We start from the raw sequence: 18,495 nt of genomic DNA, 5'->3' as shown, positions 1-18,495 counted from the left end.
TCTAAGACTGTTGATTTGTTATAATGTCACGGGCCCAGCAGACCACTGGGTGAAAATCAATTTACCAAACGACTAGTTAGCTGAACCAGCCTTTGGGCTTCCTTGGTGGCTTAGCTGGTAAAGAATTTGCCTGTAATGCAGGAGACCTGGGTTCGATCGCTGGGTTGGGAAGATCTCCTGGGGAAGATCTCCTGGAGAAGAGAATGGCTACCCACTCCAGTATCCTGGCCTGGAGAATTCCATGGACTATACAGTCCATGGGGTTGCAGAGAGTTGGGCATGACTGAGTGACTTGCTCGCGCGCACACACACACACACACAGCCCTATCTTTATAGTAGTAAGTCTGGGAGGCAGACTTGTGAAAAGGAATTATTTAGGCTAGATCTTAAAGAATGGGCAGAATTCAGATGAACGATGATAAGGGAGGGAAGAAAAAGCACATTCCAGAGGAAGAAACCAGCAAGAGCAAAAAAATTTCCAACAAAAAAAAGAAAGAAAGCAAACGGGGAAATAGTTTCAAAATAGATGATTGGTGAACACAGGATACTTCCCTGTGGGTACATATGTTCTTATAAATACAAATGAATAAGTCATCCAAACCTTTTGTCTTCATTAGATTAGTTCAGCTCAGTTCAGTCACTCCGTTGTGTCCGACTCTGCGACCCCATGGACTGCAGCACACCAGGCTTCCCTGTGCATCACCAACTCCTGGAGCTTACTCAAACTCATGTCCATCGAGTTGGTGATGCCATCCAACCATCTCATCCTCTGTCGTCTCCTTCTCCTCCCACCTTCAATCTTTCCCAGCATCAGGGTCTTTTCCAATGAGTCAGTTCTTCAAGTCAGGTGGCAAAAGTATTGGAGTTTCAGCTTCAGCATCAGTCCTTCCAATTAATATTCAGGTCTGATTTTCTTTAGGATTGGCTGGTTGGATCTCCTTGCAGTCCAAGGGACTCTCGAGTCTTCTCCAACACCACAACTCAAAAGCATCAATTCTTCAGTGCTCAGCTTTCTTTATGGTCCAAGTCTCACATCCACACATGATTAGTGGAAAAACCAGACCTTGCTTAGTAGCTGCCTCTGTTCTTCTATTTCTTGGTGACATAAGTTCTGCTAAAGGATGAAGATCTAGCCCTGAAGAATAAATTTGCCTCCCTAAATGTTCAACTTCTGTCAGTGGAAATGTACTTGAGTTAAATGGAAGTTAGCTCAAGCTGTCACACAGCCGGGTATGAGAAGGTGAACTCCAGGATATTTGTTCAGTGTTCCAGTGTTCGAGCCTTGATCTGAGAATCTTCTGCATGGTGATGGCAGAGGGAGGGGTAGTGTGTATCACAGAGTACATGCTCCAGGAACAGACCCAGACTCCTATTAGTCTCTTCAGGGGTGGAGCCAAGAATATGAATTTTAAGACCTGGTGCTATTTTATTTATTCAAGTTTGAGATTAAATGCAAATAAATAAATACGCCAAGACTGAAATGAGAACCTTGAAAACATTTTTTTTTTTTTTTTACAGGACTCAAGACCAGCCTTTCCATTCAATATATGTGTCTTGGTATTCCTTCTTTTAGACAAAAGAGCTACTTTAAATGTCTGACACGTAAATACAAGATAAACACCTAAACATCACAAAAGTCAGAAACTATTCGATTTCTGACTTTTGTCAGAAAGTCGGTGTTGCCTACAAGACATCCACTTTAAATATAAAGATACAATAAAATAAAAGTATAGGAAAATATATACCATGCTAACACTGAAATAAAGGTTGGTATGGATATATGAATATCAGATAAATATTTCAGATTCCAGAGATAAAGATAATAATGAAAAGGTCACTTCAACAAGAATACAGAACGATCCTAAATGTTTGTGCATCTAATATCACAACTTCAAAAATAAAGTAAAAATGGAGAGGAATACAAGGAGAAATAGATGAACCTACAGTTAAAGTTGGAAATGTCAATTCTCATCTATCAATGTTGGATAGAACAAGTAGACCGAAAATCAGTAAGGACATAGAAGATTTGATTAATACAATTCACAAATTTAATCTATTTAACATTTATAGAATATTGTGTCCAACAATAGCAAAATATACATTCCTTTCAAATTCACATAGAACAGTTACCAAGGTCGACTATGTTCTGGGCCATAAAACAAGTCTCAAGAAAAGGAAAAAAAAAATTTTTTTTTGGGTCACGACATGCACCATTAGGAATAATTCCCCTACCAGGGATTGAACCCATGCCCACCATAGTGGAAGCATGGAGTCTTCACTACTGGACTGCAAGGGAAGTTTCCAAGTCTCAAGAAATTTTAAAGGATTTAAATCATACAAAGCATGTTCTCAGACCACAATAGAGTTAAATTAGAAATTAATCAACTCTCTGGGAACTCTCCAAGCATTAGAAAACTAAGCAACACACCTTTAAAAAACTCACGAAGAAATTTTAAAAGGGAAGTTAAAAAGTATTTTAAACTGAATGAAAACAAAAATGTAACATCAAAACTTGTATGATACAGATAACACTTGGAGAGAGATTTTTGACCTTAAATACCTATAGTAGAAATGAAGAAATGTCTTAAGTTAGGGTTGCCAGGCTTAGCAAATAAAAATACAGGATACTCAACTGAATTTCAGATAAATTATAAAATTTTATTTAGTGTATGTCCCATGCAATATTTAAGATAAATTAAAACATTTTTTATGTAAAATTAAAATTTAACTGAGCATCCTATATTCCACCAAGTAACCTATCTAAATTAATGCTCTCAGATTCCACCTTAAGAAAGTAGAAAAAGAAGATCAAATTAAAGTCAAAGGAACCAGGAAAAGGGGGAAAAAGTAAAGTTCAAAGCAAAAATAAACAAGAAAACATTAGGGAAAATCAATGAGACCAAAACTGGTTTTCAGAGATCAATAAAACTGATAAATCTTTAGCTAGATTCATGAGAGAGATAAACTACAAATATCACGGGACTTCCCCTGTGGTCCAGTGGTTAGACTCCATGCTGCCAGTGTAGGGGGCAGAAGTTCAATTCCTGTTTGGGGAACTAAGATCCCACATGCCACATGGTTACAGATTTTAAATAAGAAGAAGAGAAAAACAAACAAACAAACAAACAAACAAACATCAGGAATGAGAAAGAGGGAATACCACTACAAATCCTAGAAATACAGCAAGGATAATAAGAAACTACAAGCAGGACTTTCCTGGTGGTGCAGTAGATGAGAATTTGCCTGCCAATGCAGGGGGCACAGGTCTGATCCCTGGCCCAGGAAGATTCCATGTACCGCGGAGGAACTCAGCTGCAGTCTGCTGAGAGCAAGCGCTGCAACTACTGAAGCCTGAGCACCCAGAGCCTGTGCGCTGCACCAGGAGAAGCCACTGCAGTGAGCAGCCCACGCACCACAACGAGAGAGTGGCCTCAGCTTGCCACAACTAGAGAAAGCCTGCCCAAACCCAACAGAGCCCCAGAGCAGCCATAAAAAAAAGTGGACAACTTCATGTCAGTAAACTCAACAACTTAGATGAAATAGACAAAGTCTTTGCAAGATACAAACTACTAAAACATACTTTAGAAGAAATAATAACCTGAATGGTCTTATATTTATTAAAGAAATTGAATTCATAATTTAAAATTTCCCACAAAGAAAACTTCAGGCCTACATAGTTCCACTGGTGAATTCTATCAGGCATTTAGGAAGAAAATATCAATTCTAAATCAACTCTTCGAGAAAATTGAAGACAATGAAACACCTCCCAATTTATTTTGTGAAGTGACGTTATCCTTATATCAAAACCAGATAAAGACCTTACCAGAAAAGAAAACATACTAATATCTCTCAAGAACATAGAGATAAAAATTCTCACCAAAATTTTAGAAAATAAAATCCAGAAATAGTCTTTTAAAAAAGATAATACTTCAGGACTAGATGGGGTTTATTCTGGGAGTGAAGAGTTTAACGTTTGAAAATCAGTTAATAATTCATCAAATTAACAGACTAAAGAGAAAAAAAACCCTATCATCGTTTCAAAAGATGCAGAAAAAGTATTTACGAAATTAAACACATGTTCCTGACAAAAACTCTCAGTCAAGTAGACTTATAGGGGAACTTCCTCAACTAGAAAACCTACAGCTAACATCTTCCTCAATGGCACAAAACTACATACCTTCCCCTTAAGATTGGAAACAAGGCAAGGATATCCACTCTGACCAGTCCTATTCAATGTAATTGGAGTCCTAGCTAATGCAATAAGTCAAGAAAAAGAAGCAAAATCCAGAGATACTGGAAAAGAAGAAATTGTCACTTTTTGCATAGAACAGAATTACCTATGTAGAAAATAAAAAAAAAATATATACAAAAGGGCTCCAAAAACTAAAGTTTAGCAAGATTATGGTATATAAGGTAAACAATAGAATCTCATTCTATACCTTGTAATAATTAACTCAGAATGAATCACAGACCTAACATGTAAAATTTTACACCATAAAACTTACAGAAAAAAAAATAGAAGAAAATCTTTGGGATAGGCAAAGATTTTTCAGATACAATACTAAAAAAACCTGTCCATAAGGAATTTGTTTCATTTCTTGTTTGTAGGGGTGGTTCAGTTCAGTTCAGTTCAGTCGCTCAGTCATGTCCGACTCTTTGTGACCCCATGAATTGCAGCACGCCAGGCCTCTCTGTCCATCACCAACTCCCGGAGTTTACTTAAACTCATGTCCATCGAGTCAGTGATGCCATCCAGCCATCTCATCCTCTGTCATCCCCTTCTCCTCCTGCCCCCAATCCCTCCCAGTATCAGGTCTTTTCCAATGAATCAACTCTTTGCATGAGGTGGCCAAAGTATTGGAGTTTCAGCTTCAGTATCAGTCCTTCCAATGAACACGCAGGACTGATCTCCTTTAGGATGGACTGGTTGGATCTCCTTGCAGTTCAAGGGACTCTCAAGAGTCTTCTCCAACACCACAGTTCAAAAGCATCAATTTTTCGGCGCTCAGCTTTCTTCACAGTCCGACTCTCAAATCCATACATGACCACTGGAAACACCATAGCCTTGACTAGACGGACCTTTGTTGGCAAAGCAAAGGTTACACCTCTACATATATTTGTCAAAACTCACAGAACTGTACACTAAAAACACGGTGAACTTAACGTATGTAAATTGTTACTTAATAAAAAAATCAAATGTAAAATAAAAGTTTGACACATTTTTAATACTATACAAAGCTTATTAGGAACTAATCATCCTGCAGGTGACAAATGCAGTGGCATTGTTTGAGTTTGGAGGCAGAGACAACTAGGGAGAGGCTGAAAATGGTGAAAAGCAAGAAATCACTAAAGGATTTGAAACAAAGTAGGAGCTGGAGAAGAGATGATCAAGCAAACACTCAGTGTGAGAAACAGAGAAGAGGAAGACACATGGCGCCTTAAAGTGAAGTCGCTCAGTCGTGTCCGGCTCTTTGCGACCCCATGGACTGTAGCCTGCCTGGCTCCTCTGTCCACGGGGTTTTCCAGGCAAGAATACTGGAGTGGGTTGCCATTTCCTTCTCCAGGGGATCTTCCGGACCTAAGGATCAAAACTGAGTCTCCCACACTGCAAGCAGACTCTACGGTGCCTTACTCACCTTTTAAGTAACACAGTAGGAGGGTGGTGGCTGAAGTCAGGTTGGCAGTGACGATGGAGGGGAACGTAGGACAAACCTGGAGAGAGCAGCCCAGTAAATGAATCACTGTGTACAGAGTTTAGCACATCACCATTTTATCAGCATGCAATGGGAAGAAGACGGAGCCAGGAGTCCAGATATCTAGGTTCCAGCCATAGTCCAGCCAGGTGAAGCCAGATAAACCCGAGACATCACATCTGTCATGAGGGTTAGTAATGATGGCTCGCAAGCCTCTTCCTCTAACAGTCTTCCAGCTATGTAGTTTATACCCCGAGTCTGACTGAAATACACTTTTACGCAGTCTTTAGTTTATGGGGCGCTGTTAGCACCAACCTCATTCATCCGCTGGAGGCGCTGCGGAATGTGTGCTGTTACCTTTTGTGTGTGCTCAGTTGTGTCCGGCTCTGTCACTCCTGGACAGTAGCCCGTCAGGCTCCTCGGAATTTTTTCAGGCAAGAATACTGAAACTGATTGCCATTTCCTACTCCAGGAGATCTTCCCGACCCAGGGATCGAACCCAAGTCTCTTGCGTCTTCTTATTCACCTTTTACATCTGAGGAAACTGTTAAACAGTCTCACTTAAAGTCATATTAAGTCCTATCCCTTTCACCCATCCCACAGCGAGGGGCAGAGCAGTGGTGACGTTGCTAGGTAGAAGGCTTTGGGCTGAGGTTCAGACAGAAAAGCTTGCTATCTCCAGTGAGCTAAGGAGAGCGTGCCAGGTGCATAAACAAGTCTTTGTCTGCATCTTAGCTATTGCTCCTGAAAGCCCTACTTCCAGTTCCCAGTTTTGTAAATACTTGCAATAGTTGGTGCGTAGGCTGAATACTGGCCTTGCAAAGATGTTAGGGTTCTACTTTCTAGAATTTGGTAATATGTTACTTTACATGTTAAAGGAGATTTTGCAAGTGTGATTAAGTTCAGGATCTCGAAGTGAGAGATTATCCCTGGATTATCCAGGTGGGCCCATTGTAATCACCAGGGTCCTTGTCAGACTGAGGCTAGAGGGTCAGAGTCAAAAAAAAAAAAAAAAAAAGGTGTGAGGATGGAAGCAGAGTTTGAAGTGGTGCACTTTGAAGATGGAGGGAAGGGACCGCAAGCCTAAGAATGCAAGTGACCTCTGAAAACTAGAAAAGGCAAAGAAATGAATTCTCCCCTGAAAACTCCAAAAGGAATGCAACCCTAGTGATACCTTGAATTTACCCTTCTGACCTCCAGTATTGCAAGAGAATAAATTTGTGTTGCTTTAAGTCACTAAATTTGTGGTAATTTATTATAGCATTAATAGACATACAGTAGGGAAGGAGAACACTGAATTAGATGTGTTTATAAAATGTAAAGCCAGAAATTGTTTAATCCTTGCCCCACATTTAAAACAAAGCAAAATGTGAACACACACACACACACACACACACACACACACATCCCTGTCAATAGCTTAAGCAATATAGCTCATTTGTTCTATAAAAAAAGGACCTTAGTTTTGCTGTGTTTAGCAGATATTATTTAACACAAAGAAATTTCTATATGATTCCCTTCAGGACACCAAATAAATTAAGGACAAATAAAATCCTTTTCTAGACTTCCCTAGAGGTCCAGTAGTTAATAGAATGAGCTTCCACTGCAGGAGGAGTGGGTTCAATCCATGTTCAGGGAACTAAGATCCCATATGCCTTGTGGTTCAGCCAAATAATAATAATAATAATTTTTTTAAAAAACGTTCTTCTCTACCCAGAACTGTACTCAGACAAACAAACGCAAGGGTAACATTTTCTAATACAAACTCAGTTTAGGGCTTGAGTGGAGACAAATAATGGTTTAAAATCCAGTTGGAGGTTTTGCTCATTTATGTCCATAATTTTCGGCTCCAATTTTCAAATTTTCCACCTTTATCTCCATAATACATTCAGACTTCTCAGATGCGGATTTCTGATTCAGAATAAAACCATTCTTAATTCTCTGAAAGCAAGCATTGAACTACCTCAGGAGTTTATAAGAGGGTGTATGGGAATAAATCTTCCTTTTTACTTTGAAAATTCGCTTAACATTTGAGCCGACCTCCGGTTTTGAGAGTGACCTCCCACTCCATTGTCCGGAGCATGAGTTTCTTGGTCATTCCAGTCTTGTGTTAACAGACAGTGACATCATCCGCAGCCCAGAGATGGCTCTCAGGTTACCACACAGATTGACTTCAGCTCCAGAGAGGATTACAGGGCAGACCTTGGCTAAGTGTGGAGATGCTGTTACAGCTAAATCAAAGGTAACTGTGAGGTCTCTGGCAGCCACCTGTCAACAGGTAAGGGAAGGAGGAGCCCATAAAGGAACCTTGAGTCATGATGACATTCTCCAAGCTTTATTTTTATTTCAGGTTAAAGGGTCAGACAGAAAAGCAATTCGCAGTGGTCTTTATTTATGGTTCTCAGAGGCCCGGTTGGTGAAGCATCTTGAAGAAGAAGGATAGCTCAGGTGGGAGTCCCGTTTCCCCACCCACCTGATGACAGACTGAGGGCCTTGCACTTTGTGAAAGCCCAGCTTTTTATGAATGGGCATTAATGTTTGCAGGTACAACACGAGAGCCATCCTCTCTCCCCTGCAGAGAGCTGTGTGTTTTCCCTCTATCCTCCCTTCCTGGCCACCTGAAAAGATATATTCCTATCACCTGTCACTGACCTCTGAAGGCCAGCTAAGGAGACACAAGCATCCCTGGCTGGCAAGCTTGGCTAGAGGAGATTCTCACACTCTTCTCCAATGCTCAAAAGCCAGTGCAAGACTTCCCTTGTGGTCTGGTGCTTAAGAGTACACCTGCTAATGCAGAGGATATGGGTTCGATCCCTGGTCTGGGAAGATTCCACATGTTGCGGGGCAAATAGACTTGTGCGCCACAACTACTGAGCCTGCACACCCTGGAGCCTGTGCTCTACAAAAAGAAAGCCACCACAGTAAGTCCTCACAGCACAGCTAGAGAGCAGCCCCTGCTCGCCACAGCTAGAGAAAGCCTGTGTGCAGCAGTGAAGACCCAGTGCAGCCAAAAATAATTACACTAAAAAAATACAGTGCAAATGTTTTGTTTGCGCCTTCTCTTGATGCAAGAATAAGACTCCATTCTTTGCAGAGGTCATCTTCCCTGAGTAGGTGCAGTGCTCAGAGGAAATGGCCAGAGAGGAGCAGAGAAGGAAGGAGATCCCTCACCCTGTGGCTCTGGGTCCTCTCTACCTCCTTCTCATCCTTTAATGTTCAGTTTGGACCTCTCCCTCACCCTCCAGTCTGATGGCATGGTTCTCTGCATTTTCACGTCCAGCTGACACAGTGGGTTGGCAGACAGAATGGCCAAGGTGGAGGGGGTGGGGTGGGGCTGAATGTCTTCTTTGCCAACTGAAGGCTTCAGGACCTCAACATCTGGGAGCTAGATTCGTTCTCTGTGAAGTAGATTTGATAAAGTCAGCCTCCAATGCAGTGTGTTGAAAATTACCTTTTCCCCAACTCATTGCCTGGCTGTCTCATTCTCATTCTTCAGGGAGAGGTCTGCCCTTCATCTTCCCCCTCACCCATCCTTCCAGAAAAAGCAAAGGAACCTCTTCTGTATTGTTCCATAAACCTGGCCCATAGAAGCTGCTCAAAAAGTATTTGCTGAATGATGCAGGCTTAGCGAAACCTGCTGTATCAAATGGGCTGTATCATTCCAGATAGTCAAAGGGGGCCCATCACAGCTCGTGTAACCCTCCCATCTAACATATTTTACCAAGAAAAGAAGAGCTGCCTTAATATTCAAGTAATGGTGGGACTTCCCTGGTGGTTAAAAATCTGCCTTGCCCTGCAGGGAACATGGGTTTGATCCCTGGTTGAGGAACTAAGATCTCACACACCATGGAACAATTAAGCCCTAACACCTGCTACAGCTACTTTAAAAATATTCAGTTAATGGCACTAAAGGCGTAGACTGACAGAAAAGTGATCTGGGATAGATCAAGTTTGGCAAATATATGAGGGTCTCAAACATCTTTCTACTTTTCTCAAGAGACCAAAATCTGGCCAGGGGTGGGTGATGGCTTGTCACCCCTGTATTCCTGCACCTGGCAGAGTACCTGTACCCAGTTATCATTACCCTGTATCATTTAAGCAAAATGATAGGTAGGTAAATGAATCAAATGATTTGTGAAATGTCTTTGCATGCATAGATAAATACAAGATGTATTGTTCTCTTTGTTACCTCCACTGCAAGTAGAGATTGCGCCTTCCCTACATGTGTGCCTTGACCCCTTCCTTGGTCACCTGGAAAGACTTGTTTCCATTGTCATAACTGGCCTGTGAAGGACAGGCGAGTAGGTACAAGCATTCATGACTGACAGACTTGGGTCAGGGAGATTCTTACATTTCATAAGGCAGCTAAACCCTCGTAACAGTATTAACTGGTAACTGATATGTTAGTTAATAATAAAGGCTACCCTTTCCAAAAGACACTGCCATTTAGTCTGATGATTCTTTTTCTTTTTTTTAGCTCCTCTGGGTTTTCTGTTGCTGAGTGTGGGCTTTCTCTAGTTGGGCGGCTCTTCTTTGGTACTCTCCGGCTTCTCATTGTGGTGACTTTTCTTGCTGCGGAGCGCAGGCTCTAGGCACATGGGCTTCGTAGTTGCAGCACATGGGTTCTAGAGTGTGGGCTCAGTAGCTATAGCCCACAGGCTTAGCTGCTGTGCGGCATGTGGAATCTTCCCAGACCGGGGATCGATCCTGTGCCCCTGCAATGGCAGGTGGATTCTTACCCACTGTACCATGAGAGAAGTCTTACTCTGATGATTCTTGAAAACAAGAGATTTTAGCACACAAAACAGCAAACTTATAACAGACAAATGAGTGGAAACAATACTTTGGAACACAGAATAGCCTCAAGATACCAGTTGAAACAATTTTCATCATCCCCAAAGAAATTCCATACCCGTTAGCAGTCACTTCCATTTCCTGCCTCCCTCCGCCTTATAAATGGAATCTTACAATATATGGTCTTTTGTAATTAACTTCTTAGCATCATGTTTTAAAGGTTGATCCATGTTGTAGCATGTATCAGTATCTCATTTCTTTGTATTGCCAAATATACTTCCTTGTATTGCTATACCACTTTTACTCATCTGCTTATCAGTTAATAGACCCCTGGGTTGTTTCCCATTTTTGGCTATCTCTGCAAGTTTTGAAGACACTTCTATATTTCTCCCCCAGTTATCCAGTTATCATTGCTATCTACTGCAATCCTCTCTGTGTGACTTTGGACTTTTACTGTTATACCTTTCAGAATATTCTCTCCATTCCTAATGCAGAAATTTCATGATGATGTGCCTTGGTGGAATTTGAATTTATCATTCAATGTCCTGACCTCTCAATGGAACTTTTTAACTGAGATACCTGAAGCTTCAAAACTGGGAAATTTTCATGTATGATTTCTTTATACTTTCCTTTCTTCTATTTTCTTAACTATTTTTTTAATTCGTATGACTGGATGTTGGATTTTCTGGCTTGATACTTTCTTCTCCTGTTTTTCATTTCTTTAATTATAGTTTCTAGAACAATCTTTTAACTTCATTTTCTAACCTTTCTGTTAAAGTAGCATGTATGTGTGTTTTCATACAAAAATGGTCATCAGTATTCTAAATGACACACCCGAGTATTTTGTTCTAATAGAAAATGTGATCATTACTCACTCAACAAGCTTCAAAATAAAATTTTAAAAGACAATTAAAAGCTCATTGTCACATGTAAAGGATCTCTTATTGCATGTTATAGTGTAGGCACCTTCTGCTAAAAAATAGTTCACAACCCATCTCATGTGTAATCAGTTGCCATGTGTTTGTTCTTTTACACTTGGCCATTTTGTGATCTGGGCTTCCCAGGTGGCGCTAGTGGTAAAGAACCCACTTGCCAATTCAGGAGACTAAGAGACGAAGCTTTGATCCCTGGGTCAGGAAGATCCCCTGGAGGAGGGCATGGCAACCCACTCCAGTATTCTTGCCTGGAGAATTCCATGGACAGAGGAGCCTGGCGGGCTACAGTCCTTGGGGTCCCAAAAGAATCGGACACAACTGAAGTGACCTAGCATGCAACATTTTGTGATCTGGGTAAGTTGGTTCCTTGGGCAGAGGGCAAAAGGATACCATGAGAGGGGTCTTCATTTTTGCATCATCTTCTACGATATTTCATGGGAAATGATGGTAAAGCTAAAGAGTAAAACGTCTTTTTGGGGTGACATGGGGCTCATACGCCTTCTTCTTGCTGACCATCCCTGAAGCCTTTCACCTTCTTGGGAAACAAAAGAGTTTGTGGTTTAGTACACACATTCTGAACCCCGAGAAACTTGCTTTAAAAATACTGACCTTGACCATAGGATCTTGGCCCTGAAATCCTTCTGTCTCAGTTTCTTCATCTGTAAAATGCAGTTAGTAATAACAGTTAGTAATAACTCATGGCGTGGCTGTGAGAGGGAGCTCTGTTGCTTTGTGAGAAGAAGCACTTAGAATAGAGTCCAGCCAAGCAGCGCTGTTAGCCCCTGTCCTCTGGTATTGGTTTTCCATTGCTGCTGAGTGGCCTAAAAAAACCACAGATTTATGATCTTACAGTTCTGGAGGTCAGAAGTCCTAAAATCAAAGTGTCAACAGGGCTACATTCCTTTTAGAAGCTTCAGGGGAGAATTTCACCCATTGCCTTGCCTGTTCCAGCTCACCTATATTCCCTGGCTCATGGCTCCTTCCTTCATCTTCAAAGCACATCATTTCAGCATCAGCTTCTGCTTCTGCTGTCACATCTCTGACTCTGATCCTCCTGCCTCCCTTTTATTTGTTTATTTTTATATTTATTTATTTGACTGTGTTGGGTCTTAGTCACAACACGCGAGATCTTAGTTGTGGTGCATGGGCTTTGGAGCAGGGGATTCAGTAGTTGTGGTGTTCTGGCTTAGTTACTCCATAGCTTGTGAGATCTTAGTTCCCAGTGTGTGCGTGTGTGTTAATTTCTCAGTCGTGTCTAACTCTTTGCAACCCCGTGGACTGTAGCCCCCGCCAGGCTCCTGTCTGTGGGCTTTCCCAGGCAAGAATACTGGAGTGGTTTGCCATTCCCTTCTTCAGGGGATTTTCCTGACCCAGGGTCGAACCCAGGTCTCCTTCACGCAGATTCTTGACTGTCTGAGCCACCTGGGAAGTCCTTTATTTCCCAGACCAGGGAGCCAACCAGCGCCCCCTGCAGTGGAAGCTCAGAGTCTTAACCACTGGACTGCCAGGGAATTCCTTCCAAAGTTCATTTTACCAAGTGAAGACACACAGTCACAGTGGCCAGGTAATCTGGGGATATCTGTATCTTTGGAGCAGCATTCTTTTGCCTGCCACAGCTGTCTTGCAAGTTGGTGGAAACCCCTGTCCCTCTGTGTGTTATACAGGGTTTCCCTGGTGGCTCAGATGGTAAAGAATCTGGCTTCAGAGCAGGAGACCCAGGTTTGATCTCTGGGTTGGGATGATCCCCTGGAGGAGGGCATGGCAACCCATTCCAGTATTCTTGCCTGGAGAATCCCATGGACAGAGAGCCTGGTGGCTACAGTCCACGGTGTCACAAAGAGGCAGACACAACTCAGCACGGACCACCACCACCAGGTACGAGTGAAGAGAGTAGCTCTGGCCCCGAGAAGAGGATTGGCGGGAATGGAAGGCCTATGTTGTGAGAACGTATGTACAACAACAACAAGAAGAACAAATCCCAATTGTAGCTGTGGGCATGAGACTCCTTTCCTTCCCCAAAATTAAAAGCATAAGGCTTTGGAGGCCAGGGGAACAGTGCCGTGAAAGGGAGGGATTTGGACCAGGCCAGGGGGGCCAGCTATGAGGAAGCAGCAGTCAGCTGTTTTAAAGGATGGATTAGACACACACTCCAGGTGTTTTGAGATAACTCTCCCAACGCACTCAGTGCTCTGCATTCCTTTCCACAACTCTCTAAGAAAAGTGTCTCTTCTGGCTTAGGAAGAATAAAAAAAATTGCCACTCCACCCCCCTCGTCTTAATCCCTTGCCATTTGGAGAACAATAGAGAAAGCACATCTGACAAAGGTGTTGGGCTCCTGTCCAGGGCCTCTTTGCTTTGTGAAGGGCTCACAGGGAAGCTTCGTCTTCACGCTTCCTCCAAGGCTGGAGACACAGACCAAGCCAAGCCCCTGATTTCAGTTTCTCTCGGAAATGTGTTAACACAGACATTGGAAAGATGGCTTCGGGAGTCATCATCTGAGGCTGGTGCTTCTAGCCCTGGGGCTCCTGGACATTACCTCCATACTTTATTTAAATTTGAAATTAGGGGACCTTCCTGGTGGTCCAGTGATTAAGATGCTGTGTTCCCACTATAGGGGGCAAAGGTTCGATCCCTGGTTGGGGACGATCCCATGTGCCGTTGGCACAGCTAAAAAAAAAAAAACAAAAACATAGACTTGAAAGTAGGTCTCTTGTCAGACCTAACTTTTTTGCCAGATGAGAATTAAAAATATCAGGACACTGAGATGCATTTTCATATGCTTGGTAGCAGGGACACCGCCTACTGTAAAGCAATGCAAATGTTCTCCCAGAGACTACTCAGCAAACAGTACCAAAGCATCACTGAATATTGTTGCTGTTCAGTCGCTAAGTGGTGTCCGACTCTTTGTGACCCCATGGACTGCAGCAAGCCAGGCTTCCCTGTCTTTCACCACCTCCCAGAGTTTGCTCAAAACCACGTCCATTGAGTCAATGATGCCATCCAACCATCTCATCCTCTGCTGCCCCCTTCTCCTTTTGCCTTCAATCATTTTCAGCATCAGGGTCTTTTCTAGTGAGATGGCTCTTTGCATCAGGTGGTCAAAGTATTGGAGCTTTAGTTTCAGCATCAGTCCTTTCAATAAATATTCAGGGTTGATTTCCTTTAGGATTGACTGATTTGATCTCCTTGCAGTCCAACGGACGCTCAAGAGTCTTCCTCAACATCACAATTGAAAAGCATATCACTGGATATAAGGAACATGAAAGTCTTTTTTCAAATGACTTTCCCCTAAGTACTCTCCTTTAATAATGTCCAAAATAAAAATGGACTAATTTCAGGAAATAACACCAAGCAGATGTGTCGTATGGGAAAGTTAGAATCATATCTTTCTCTTCTAATAGTTTTTGTAGGAGCCATCGCGCTGTACGGAGTGCAACAGAATAGACTGACGATTGAGGGGCTGTGATTCTTCTGTGCTGCCTTTCCTCCTCACTTCCTTAAAGCTGAGATCATCTGCAAAGAGAAAACCTGAACAACGGGCAGGAAGGTGGTTTATTATAAAGTGCTTTCAGGGCTTCCCTGGTGGTTCAGTGGTAAACAGTCTGCCTGCCAATGCAGGACACATAGGTTTGATCCCTGATCCAGGAAGATCCCTCATGCTACAGAGCAACTAAGTCCATGGGCTACAACTACTGAGCCCACATGCCACAATTACTGAAGCCTGCATGCCCTACAGCCTGGGCTTTGCAATAAGAGAAGCTATTGTAATGAGAAACTCACACACTTCAGCTAGAGCAACCCCTGCTCACTGCAACTAGAGAAAGCCTACGTGCAGCAATGAAGACCCAGCCCAGCCAAAAATTAATAAATAAAATTATTATTTTTTTAAATAAAGTGCTTTCGTATTTCAAAAATAAAGTGCAAAAATTCTTCAGTGGTCATTAATAGATAGATCCCTGGATGTAGGGAGGCATTTTCACAGAGTAGGTTGCCACAGGATCTGCACACTCCCTGGTGATAGTGAGAGATGGAAATAAGACTAAGGAAGAGAAGATCAAGAAACTACCAAGGTTGGACTTCCCTGGTGGGCCAGTGGTTAAGACTCTGTGCTACCAATGCCAGGGGGTACGGGTTCAATCCCTGATCAGGGAACTAAGAGTACACATGCCTTGAGGTGAGGTCAAAAGATCTTTTTAAAACGAAGAAAGAAAGAAAAGAAACCACCAGAGTATAACCCCAAACCTCTGATTCTCCAGAAGTATTGACTGCATGACTCACTGTTATTTTCCTGAGACATTAAATGAGAAATTTCAAAAAACAGAAGGCTGAAAGTACACTGTTTTAGATTCTCTGTGGTTTCATTTTATAAGTGATTCAACATCAACTACCTTTATGGTATACTTTCCAAGTGTTCTACCGGCCATAATATTTTTTTGTATTTATTAATTAATCGATTAATTACTTTATTACTGAAGTGTAGTTGACTTATAATATTGTATTAGCATCAAGTGAACAGCAAAGTGATTTGGCTATAGGTACATATGTATGTATCTATGTTCTTTTTTCATGTTTCCTGCACTGGTGGGTAAGTTCTTTACCACTAGCGCCACCTGGGAAGCCCCTTTTATATTCTTTTTTTGAATTCTTTTCCATTATAGTTTATTATAAGATACTGAATATGGTTCTCTGTGCTATGCAGTAAACCCTTGCTGTTTCCCTCTTAATGTTTAATTAAAATATTTGCTCATAGAGGACTTACCATTCCTACAAAAGAGGCAGAAACTTTGAGCAATCTAGGTTTAAAAAAAGATAGATACACAAATATATTATATATAATGTAGCTCACATCTATATCTCAGAAGTTTAATTTAATAGTCAATAGGCTATATACCTTTTTGACTAGGACACTTGTCAAATGTCAATAATAGGAAACCATGGAATCCTAATTACTTTTGTTTTACCACCACTCCTATTACAGATTTTCCTTAAATGTCAGTGTCATGGGAGAAGGAGAGAGTGGGATGATTTGAGAGAATAGCATTGAAATGTATACATTACTGTATGTAAGATAGATGACTTCCCTGTAGCTCTTAAGTTAAAGAATCTGCTTGCAATGCAGGAGATCCAGGTTAGATCCCTGGGTCAGGAAGATCCCCTGGAGGAGGGCATGGCAACCCACTCCAGTATTCTTGCCTGGAGAATTCCATGGACAGAGGAGCCTGGTGGGCTACAGTCCAAGGGGTCACAAGGAGACAGACACGACTGAGCGACTAACACTACTATGTAAAATACAACTATGTAAAATAGATAACCAGTGCGGTGCTCTGTTATGACTTGGAGGGATGGGGTGGGAAGCAGGTAGGAGGAAGGATTCAGGATGGAGGGGATACATGTATGCCTACGGCCGATTCATACTGATGTATGGCAAAAGCCATCACAATATTTTAAACTAATTATCTTTCAATTAAAATAAATCAATAATTTTTTTAAAAATTAAAAGGCAAAAAAGAAGTGTCAGTGTCACTTTAGACTAAATAGCAAACTGTATAAATGAGTCTCTGACTGATAATTTAGCTTCCTTTCAGAAACAATGAATGAAGCTATGGAATAAGTAATTTTATTTCACAGAAAAGGCTAGGAAAATTTCAATACATAATGTTTTAGTAATTCAACAGTTTTTAAGGGTCCAAGCCTCTGTTGGATGGAGGCACAGAAGCCTCAACCCTGTCACCAGAGTTGAGCAAGCATTTCTCATCAGCACTCACTTGCCCAGGAAGGGAGTTCACCTTCTCAGCCCTGCATGTGGACAACTTCGAACCAGAGTACAGAACTGGAACTCATCAAACTCACTGACGACCAATGGGTTTGCCCCTTCCCCAAGTTCAGCCCTTCCCCTCTGCCAGGTCATTCATGACATCTTAAGATCTCAGCTACTTCTTTCTCTGCCTCCTTCCTCTCTCTCACAGCTCCACTGCTTTCCTTTCTCAACATTCATTCATTTATCCAGCAAATATTTATGGAGCTCTATCTCTGGAGGTGAGCGCAATAGATATGGCTCCTGCCCCTGGAAGTTCAGAGTCCAGCACTACAAGGACACATAACCAAAATAGTCACACAATTGCACATTAGTTACCGGCTGTGAAAGTACTATGAATACAAGTAATATGAGCACTTTCCTGGTGGCTCAGTGATAAAGAATCCACCAGCCATTGCAGGAGATATGGGTTCAATCCCTGTTTTGGGAAGATGCCACATGGCTCAGAGCAACTAAGTCTGTGCACCATAACTATGGTGCCTCTGCTCAACAGCCTGGGAGCCGCAACTACTGCAGCCTGCATGCCTTATAATGCATGATCCACAACAAGCCACTGCAATGAGAAGCCTGCACACAGCAACTAGAGGGTAGCTCCCGCTCATCACAGCTAGAGAAAAACCCGCGCAGCAACAAAGACCCAGCACAGTCAAAAATAAATAAATACATTGGAAAAAAAAAAGTAACATGAGATGATTATAAAGGAGCCCTCACCTACATTGGGAGGGAGAGGGGGGAAGGAGCTAGAGCTGCTTTTCTGAGGATGAAGCTTTGAGCTGGCATCTGAAGAACAGGTAGCAATTAACTGGCTGAAAGACGGGAAAGTGGTCCAGGCCCAGGAAGGAGAATTTGCCAAGACCCTCAGGAGGCAAGGCGTATTATTTCTCTTTTCTTTTCCTAACTCTGAGTTACCTCTTATAATTATCCCCAACAAAGGAGTGTGGAGATGGGGGACAGGAGGTGGGGGGAACTGCATCTATAAGAATTGAAATTCTTGCTGCTGAACAAAAGTTATCCAGAAGTAAGTTCAGGATGAAACTTAGTGGCTCAGTCATGTCCGACTCTTTGTGACCCCATGGACTGTAACCTGCCAGGTTCCTCTGTCCACGGGATTACCTAGGTGAGAATACTGGAGTGGGTAGTTATTCCCTTCTCCAGAGGATCTTTCTGACCCAGGGATAGAACCCAGGTCTCCTACATTGCAGGCAGATTCTTTACTAGTGGGTTTAAGTATGAGGATGTAGGACTTGGGGAGGTGTGA

Source organism: Muntiacus reevesi, chromosome 3 (genome assembly GCF_963930625.1).
Source record: "Muntiacus reevesi chromosome 3, mMunRee1.1, whole genome shotgun sequence".
In the NCBI taxonomy this organism is placed as follows: domain Eukaryota; kingdom Metazoa; phylum Chordata; class Mammalia; order Artiodactyla; family Cervidae; genus Muntiacus; species Muntiacus reevesi.
This window is presented reverse-complemented; position numbering follows the sequence as displayed.